The sequence below is a fragment of the Oncorhynchus masou genome, chromosome 30 (genome assembly GCF_036934945.1).
Source record: "Oncorhynchus masou masou isolate Uvic2021 chromosome 30, UVic_Omas_1.1, whole genome shotgun sequence".
In the NCBI taxonomy this organism is placed as follows: Eukaryota; Metazoa; Chordata; class Actinopteri; order Salmoniformes; family Salmonidae; genus Oncorhynchus; species Oncorhynchus masou.
Window position 1 is genome coordinate 10,099,376 of NC_088241.1, and position 8,673 is coordinate 10,108,048.

The following is an 8,673-nucleotide window of genomic DNA, read 5'->3' on the forward strand; positions in this document are numbered from 1 at the left end:
CTTACTACCACAATGTGACACAATAAAAGTATCTCATTCTGAGAATTTTAGAACTCCTGCATCTTATCACAGGAGGATTTGGTCTGTTTTGCTGTGGCAGTCTGGTAACCACGACAATGGACAGTTGCAGAGACTTGAACTTGTTTTCATGTCTGCGACAAGGAAACTGACAGTCGCAGCAATGGTCTACAGACAGTCCGCCGGAGCAGTGGCATTTTTAGCATGTAAATCTTGGTGGGGCTAATTCGCCAATTTTTGTTAGCCGCATGCCTGCAAAGCCACTATACAATACATTAATTGCACTAGAACTGTGACAAACGGTGCCTACATAAAGCTGTCCTGACAGCGGAGCTTTCCTTTCAGCACCATGGAGTGAATCCTTATCACCGCTACACCTAGATATCAGCAGAGCCTCGTCTGGCAGCGAGATAGTTAATTCAGCTTAATTTACTGCCTTTTTAAAAACCTTTGTTGATTTGCTTAATTAAATATGCTTTCTTCTGACTCCTTGTGGATTTGTGTAACTCGACAACCGCATTCTCCTTATATAACGAATACCGACATTTTGAGTTTTGACTTCTAAACCATACATAAACATTACATTTTATGTTCAGTAAATTAATGTTTGCTCTTATCAACACTTAGAGCGAAGTATACAGTACCGGTCAGGTTACCGGTCAGCAGGTGTCCACACCTACTCGTTCAAGGGTTTTTCTCTACATTGTGGAATAATAGTGAAGGCAACTATGAAGTAACACAAGTATTAAATCAATGTTATATTTATGATTCTTCAAAATAGCCACCTTTTTACCTTGACAGCTTTGCACTCTTAGCATTCTCTCAACCAGCTTCACCTGGTATGCTTTTCGAACAGTCTTGAAGGAGTGTCCACATATATTGAGTAGCTGTTGGCTGCTTTTCCTTCACTTTTCAGACCAACTCATCCCAAACCATCTCAATTGGGTTGAGTGATTGTGGAGGCCAGGTCATTTGATGCAACACTCCACTCTCCTTCTTGGTCAAATAGCCTGTACACAGACTAGAGGTGTGTTGGATCATTGTCCTGTTGAAAAACAACAGATAGTCCCACTAAGCACAAATCTGATGGGATGGCGTATCGCTGCAGAATGCTGTGGTAGCCATGCTGGTTAAGTGTGCCTTGAATTCTAAATAAATCAGTGTCACCAGTAAAGCACCATCACACCTGCTTCATGGTGGGAACCACAGATGCGGAGATCATCTGTTCACCTGATCTGTGTCTCACAAAGACATAACGGTTGGAACAAAAAATCTCAAGATTTGTACTCATCAGACCAAAGGACAGATTTCCATGTCCATTGCTTGTCTTTCTTGACCAAAGCAAGTTTCTATTTATTGGTGTCCTTTAGTATTGGTTTCTTTGCAGCAATTCAACCATAAAGGCCTGATTCACGCAGTCTCTGAACAGTTCCAAATCACATGCACCGAATACAACAGGTGTAGTGAAATGCTTTCTTACAAGCCCTTAACCAACAATGCTTTAAGAAGTTAAGAATAAAAAATACATTTAAAAAAGTAACAAATAATTAAACAACAGCAGTAAAATAACAAGCGAGGCTATATACAGGGGGTACTGGTACAGAATCAATGCGTGGGCACACTGGGTAATTGAGGTAAAATGTGCATGTTGGTAAAGTTAAAGTTACTATGCATTGATTATAAACAGAGTAGCAGCAGCATTAAAGAGGGGTCTGGGTATCCCACTGATTAGCTGTTCAGGAGTCTTATGGCTTGGTGATAGAAGCTGTTAAGAAGACTTTTGGACCTTGATTTGACACTCCAGTACTGCTTGCCATGCGGTAGCAGAGAGAACAGTGATGTACTGGGCCATACCCTCTGTAGTGCCTTGCGGTCGGAGGCCGAGCAGTTGCCATACCAGGCAGTGATGCAACCAGTCAGAAATCTCTATGGTGCAGATGTAGAACCTTTTGAGAATCTGAGTACCCATGCCAAGTCTTTTCATTCTCCTGAGGGGGAATGGGCTTTGTTGTGCCCTCTTCACGACTGTCTTGGTGTGTTTGGACCATGATAATTTGTTGGTGATGTGGACACCAAGGAACTTGAAGCTCTCAACCTGTTTCACTACAGCCCTTTCGATGAGAAAGGAGGTGTGCCCGGCCCTCCTATTCCTGTAGTCCACGATCATCTCCTTTGTCTTCGTCACATTGAGGGAGAGGTTGTTGTCCTGGCACCACAAGACCAGGTCTCTGATCTCCTCCCTTAAGGCTGTCTCATCATTGTAGGTAATCAGGCCTACCACTGTTGTGTCATCAGCAAACTTGATGATAGTGTTGGAGTCGTGCCTGGCCATGCAGTCACGAGTGAACAGGGAGTACAGGAGGGCACTGAGCATGCACCCCTGTGGGGCCCCTGTGTTGAGGATCAGCATGGCGGATGTGCTGGTCCCTACCCTTACCAACTGGGGGCTGCCCGTCAGGAAGTCCAGGATCCAGTTGCAGAGGGAGGTGTTTAGTCCCAGGGTCCTTAGCTTAGTGATGAGCTTTGAGGGCACTATGCTGTTGAATGCTGAACTGTAGTAAATTAATAGTATTCTCACATTAAGTTGAAGTCGGAAGTTTACATACACTTAGATTGGAGTCATTAAACTTGTTTTTCAACCACTGGCAATGTCATGGCTTTAGAAGCTTCTGATAGGCTAATTGACATCATTTGAGTCAGTTGGAGGCCTACCTTCAAATCTCAAGATGCTGGAAGAAACGGGTACAAAAGTATCTATATCCACAGTAAAACAAGTCCTATATCGACATAACCTGAAAGGGCGCTCAGCGAAGAGAAACCACTGCTCCAAAACTGCCGTAAAAAAGCCAGATATCGGTTTGCAACTGCACATGGGGACAAAGATTGTACTTTTTGGAGAAATGTCCCCTGGTCTGATGAAACAAAAATAGAACTGTTTGGCCATAATGACCATTGTTATGTTTGGAGGAAAAAGGGGGAGGCTTGCAAGCCGAATAACACCATCCTAACCGTGAAGCACGGGGGTGGCAGCATCATGTTGTGGGGTTGCTTTGCAGCAGGGTGGACTGGTGCACTTCACATAATAGATGACATCATGAGGGAGGAAAATTATATGGATATATTGAAGCAACATCTCAAGACATCAGTCAGGAAGTTAAAACTTGGTCGCAAATGGGTCTTCCAAATGGACAATGACCCCAAGCATACTTCCAAAGTTGTGGCAAAATGGCTTAAGGACAACAAAGTCAAGGTATTGGAGTGGCCATCACAAAGGCCTGACCTCAATGCTATAGAAAATCTGTGGGCAGAACTGAAAAAGCGTGTGCGAGCAAGGAGGCCTACAAACCTGACTCAGTTACACCAGCTCTGTCGCGTGAATTATGGCCCATTCCTCCTCCCATTCATTCCTCTATTTTGGGAAGCTTGTGGAAGGCTACCCAAAATGTTTGACCCAAGTTAAACAATTTAATGGCAATGCTACCAAATACTAATTGAGTATATGTAAACTTCTGACACACTGGGAATGTGGTGAACGAAATAAAAGCTAAAATAAATCATTCTCTACTTTTATTCTGACATTTCACAATCTTAAAATAAAGTGGTGATCCTAACTGACCTAAGACAGGGAACTTTTACTTGGATTAAATTTCAAGAATTGTGATAAACAGAGTTTAAATGTATTTTGCTAAGGTGTATGTAAACTTCCGACTAACTGTAGGTGTTCCTTTTGTACAGGTGGGAAAGGGCAGTATTGAGTGCAATAGAGATTGCATCATCTGTGGATCTATCTGGCGGTATGCAAATTGGAGTGGGTCTAGGGTTTCTCTGATAATGGTTTTGATGTGAGCCATGACCAGCCTTTCAAAGCACTTCATTGCTACAGACGTGAGTACTACTGATCAGTAGTCATTTAGGCAGGTTAACTTAGTTCCTGTGCCCAAGAACACTTTTATTTTACCTTTATTTATACAGGTTTTTTGTCATTGAGATAACATCTCTTTTCCAAGAGAGACCTGGTCCAATAGCAGCAGAGGGAACAACGTTTCAGACAAAACAATTTACATACACTAACACAACATTAAACAAAACTATAAACAACAACAAAAACATTGTACATTAAAAACACAAACGTCTTGACTAAAAACAGCTGGCCTAAAAACAATTACACTCTATGATATATACATCGATCAAGTGTGTAACGATTGTCGTCGGGAGAAGAGGACCAAAGTGCAGCGTATTCAAAATATTTTTTGCCGGTTTTGAACCAAAACTGACAAACGAACAGTTCTGTAAGGTGCAACAAAAACACTGAACAGATAATAACTACCCACAACCCATAGTGGGAGAACAGGCTACCTCAGTACGGTTCTCAATCAGAGACAACGATAGCCAGCTGCCTCTGTTTGGGAACCATACCAGGCCAAACACATGGAAATAGAAAACATAGAACACAAAACATAGAATGCCCACCCCAACTCACGCCCTGACCAAACTAAAATAGAGACATAAAAAAGGAACTAAGGTCAGGACGTGACAAAGTGTTTAAACTCCACCAACGAAACTAGATCATCACATTTTAAAATGTTACAGAGTACAGAGATAAAATGGCATTTTACCCAATATGGCCTTATAAGTCAGTGTATACCAGTGTTTAAGCCTACGCAAGGTCAATGACAACCAGTCAACAGCGCTGTAGAGATCACAATGATGTGTTAGACGTTTCCGATTTGAAATTAGTCTGAGGGCTGCATGATACACTGAATCAAGTGCTCTTAGGGTAGGTACTGAGGCCTGCATATATATAACATCACTAAAATCTAAAACCAACAGTAATGTACATCGTACCAGCTCCTTCCTGGCCTCAAAAGAAAAACAAGCCTTAAGCCATTAATACAATCCTATTTTCAGCTTGAACTTCCTTATCAAGTTCTCTACATGCACAGAGAAGCTCAGCTTATCATCAACCCACACACCCAAATACTTTAACTTGCTCTATAGTATGTCCAGCCAATGTAACAATGACATGATTTGTAACATGCCTGGCATTTGAAAATATCATGCATTTTATTTTACCCGCATTTAGAATCAGCTTTAAATCATACAGATTCTGTTGTATGATGTTAAATGCTCTTTGAGCATTTTCAAAAGATAAACTAATACCACTTGAATAAAGAACAGTATCATCAGCATAAAAATGAACATCCGCTGTTTCAATAAGATCCCCAATGTTGTTGATATACAAAATGAACACCTTGTGGAACAAGGTGGTCTGCTTGAAAAATATGGGTATATTGAAAAATATTGGTATTACAGACTCGAGTCAGGGATAGATTGAAAATGTCAGTGAAGACACTTGCCAGTTGGTCAGCGCATGCTCGGAGTACATGTCCTAGTAATCTGTCTGGCCCTGCAGCCTTGTGAATGTTGACCTGTTTAAATGTCTTACTCACATCAGCTACGGAGAGTGTGATCACACAGTTGTCTGGAACAGCTGGTGCTCTCATGCATGTTTAAGTGTTATTTGCCTCAAAGCGAGCATATAAGTAATTTAGCTCGTCTGGTAGGTTTGTGTCACTGGGCAGCTCATGGCTGTGCGTCCTTTTGTAGTCTGTAATAGTTTGCGAGCTCTGCCACATCTGACGAGCGTCAGAGCCCAATCTTAGTCCTGTATTGATGCTTTGCCTGTTTGATGGTTCGTCGGAGGGCAGAGCGGGATTTATTATAAGCGGGATTTATTATAAGCTTTGATGAAGCCAGTGACTGATGTGGTGTACTCCTCAATGACATTGGAAGAATCCCAGAACATATTCCAGTCTGTGCTAGAAAGTTATTCCTGTAGCTTAGTATCTGCTTCACCTGACCACTTTCTTATTGACCGAGTCACTGGTGCTTCCTGCTTTAGTTTTTGCTTGTAAGCAGGAATCAGCAAGATAGAATTGTGGTCAGATTTGCCAAATGGGGGTGAGGGAGAGCTTTGTACGCATCTCTGTGTGTGGAGTAAAGGTGTTCTAGAGGGTTTTTTTCTCCTCTGATTGCACATTTAACATGCTGATATAAATTAGGTAAAACTGAGTTGAGTTTCCCTGCATTAAAGCCAGAATTGGTCTATGGTGGTAGACTGCTACGAAAAATATTTGTAAACTCTCTTGGTAAATAGTGTGGTCTACAGCTCATCATGAGAAACTCTAACTCAGGCGAGCAAAACCTTGAAAAACCGTGCACCAGCTGTTGTTTACAAATAGGCATAGGCTGCCGCCCCTTGTCTTACCAGAGGCCGCTGTTCTATCCTACTGAAAAAATCTTAAAACCCGCCATCTGTATGTTAATCATGTCGTCGTTCAGCCATGACTCGGTGAAACATAAGATATTACAGTTTTTAATGTCCCGTTGGTAGGATATACTTGCTCGTAGTTCATCTATTGTATTATTGATTGATTGTACATTGGCTAATAGGACCGATGGCAAAGGTAGATTACCCTCTCGGCGACGGATCCTTACAAGGCTTACGGACCGTCATCCACGATAACTTCGTCTTTTCCTCCTGCCAATGATGGGGAGGAGGGCCTTGTCGGATGTCTGGCGTAAATCTTTCCCGTCCAACTCGTTGAAGAAGAAGAATTCCTCCAGTACGGGGTGAGTAATCGCTGCCCTGATATCAAGAAGCTCTTTTCAGTCATAAGATACGGTGGCAGAAACATTATGTACAAAATACGTTACAAATAATGCAAAGAAAACATACACAGTAGCACAATTGGTTACGGGATCATAAAACGGTAGCCATCTCCTTCGGCACCATTATTATGTCCAACCGGGACATCAGGAGGGATTAGCCGAACGTGAAGAAGACAGTTGACTGCTCAATAGCGCTGCCGCATGCTGTCACAAATGCTATAATGACACAGATACAAAAATGAGTTCCCTATCTATCTCTATGGAAGGAATAGATAGAAAAGGTGTGTGTTCCCATTAGTAAGCCTAACGAAGCCAACTGTTGATGAAAGTCGGCAAGTGAAGTTGGAGAGGTGCATCTGTGACAGCCAAAAGTCGGACACTAGCTAGGTTTCCATCTAAAACCTGGCAACAGATTTTCATGGGAATATTCTAAAATCCTCATAAAGTAAATGTGCACATTTTCCCACCAGTGGTATGTTTCCAGCAAACTGACATGTTGAGGATAAAAGTCAGAGTGTGATGACACAGTGCACACACTTTTTAGTTTTCATGTACGAAATAAAAATTGAACGTTCAATGTGTTTCCATTGCATTTTCAACTCTACCTATAGTTTTGTCACAAACTGTTGCATGTGCTTACTCTTGGCATGTACACTCTAGCCAACAGCTTGCAGATACAGTGCGGGTAGGTTAGTCTACATGATGAGATTATTATGGATAAGAGCAAGAATATTGTTATTTGTCAAACGACAGTCAAGCATCAATCATCATATCACCAGAATAAGACCCCTCAACATTTATTGGAAAGGAGCATAAAGTTCATACTGTGCACTTTCACCACCCTGTGAAGTTATCATTGATTTAATCTGTAGCCTAATAAAGTAATGCTTTCCAGAGTCTTAGTGGGAGGACCACACACCATGTCATCACGACTCCAAATTAACTTCAATGATGATTATTCTTTCAATATTTGCACATAAATGTGTTTCCACCATAATTTCTCGCATAATTAAGTTTATTGACACAAACAGATCCCACCATGTCAAACCAACAAATTATGTCGGCATTTGTAAAATTGTCTGAAACTTCCTGTTTCCATGACAGCTGTCATGATTTATTTTAATAAGGTATGACTTTACTCCCATAAAAACTGGATGGAAATGTGGTTAGTGTCACCAAACTGCATTACACTCCAAATAATTTGAATTCAGATTCTAATCTGGTTAACGACACTAGTTAGCTAGCTAACCAAACCCATTATGATTGATAGCTAGCATGCTGCTACATACAAAATAATTGTTTACAACAATAAGAGTCAAGTTTAATCTTAATGAATGTCTTAAAAACAATCCAAAACAACATATAAGCCTGTTAGAAAAAAATTATATTATGAAATGTACAGGCAAAATGCAAACCACCACAGAACCTGTCGAGATCTGGTTACACTTCCGCATCCAGTTGAGCAGTGGCTCTGGGCCAACCTTACAACTGCTGGGCCAACCTTACAACTGCTGGGCCAACCTTACAACTGCTGGGCCAACCTTACAACTGCTGGGCCAACCTTACTGATAGAAAAGACCATACCCCACTTTCTGCATGCTTAGGAAATAATTTGACTCCCACTGAATGTTACCTCACTCAGACCTAACATACAGTGCTAAACTTGTTTTGGACTGTGAAATAATTATATGGAAAATAGTCTCAAAATGCCAAATAACTGCACACATGTTTTATTTTATTAAACAGACTAAAACCGATTCAGGGTAGCCTAAACAGCCGATAGTGGGCGCTATATCTGCCCTATTGTCTAGGATTGACGTGCCTTCCCGGTAATACACTCGTGTCCCCCATGGACCGGCTCGTAGTTGTACATAAAGCATCATCAAAGGTTTGTATAACTAACCCAAGATAGACCACAGACTCTCGTTTCCAATTGGAGCAAATTAATCGTAGTGGGCAGAACAAGCAAGCGTTATAGCATGT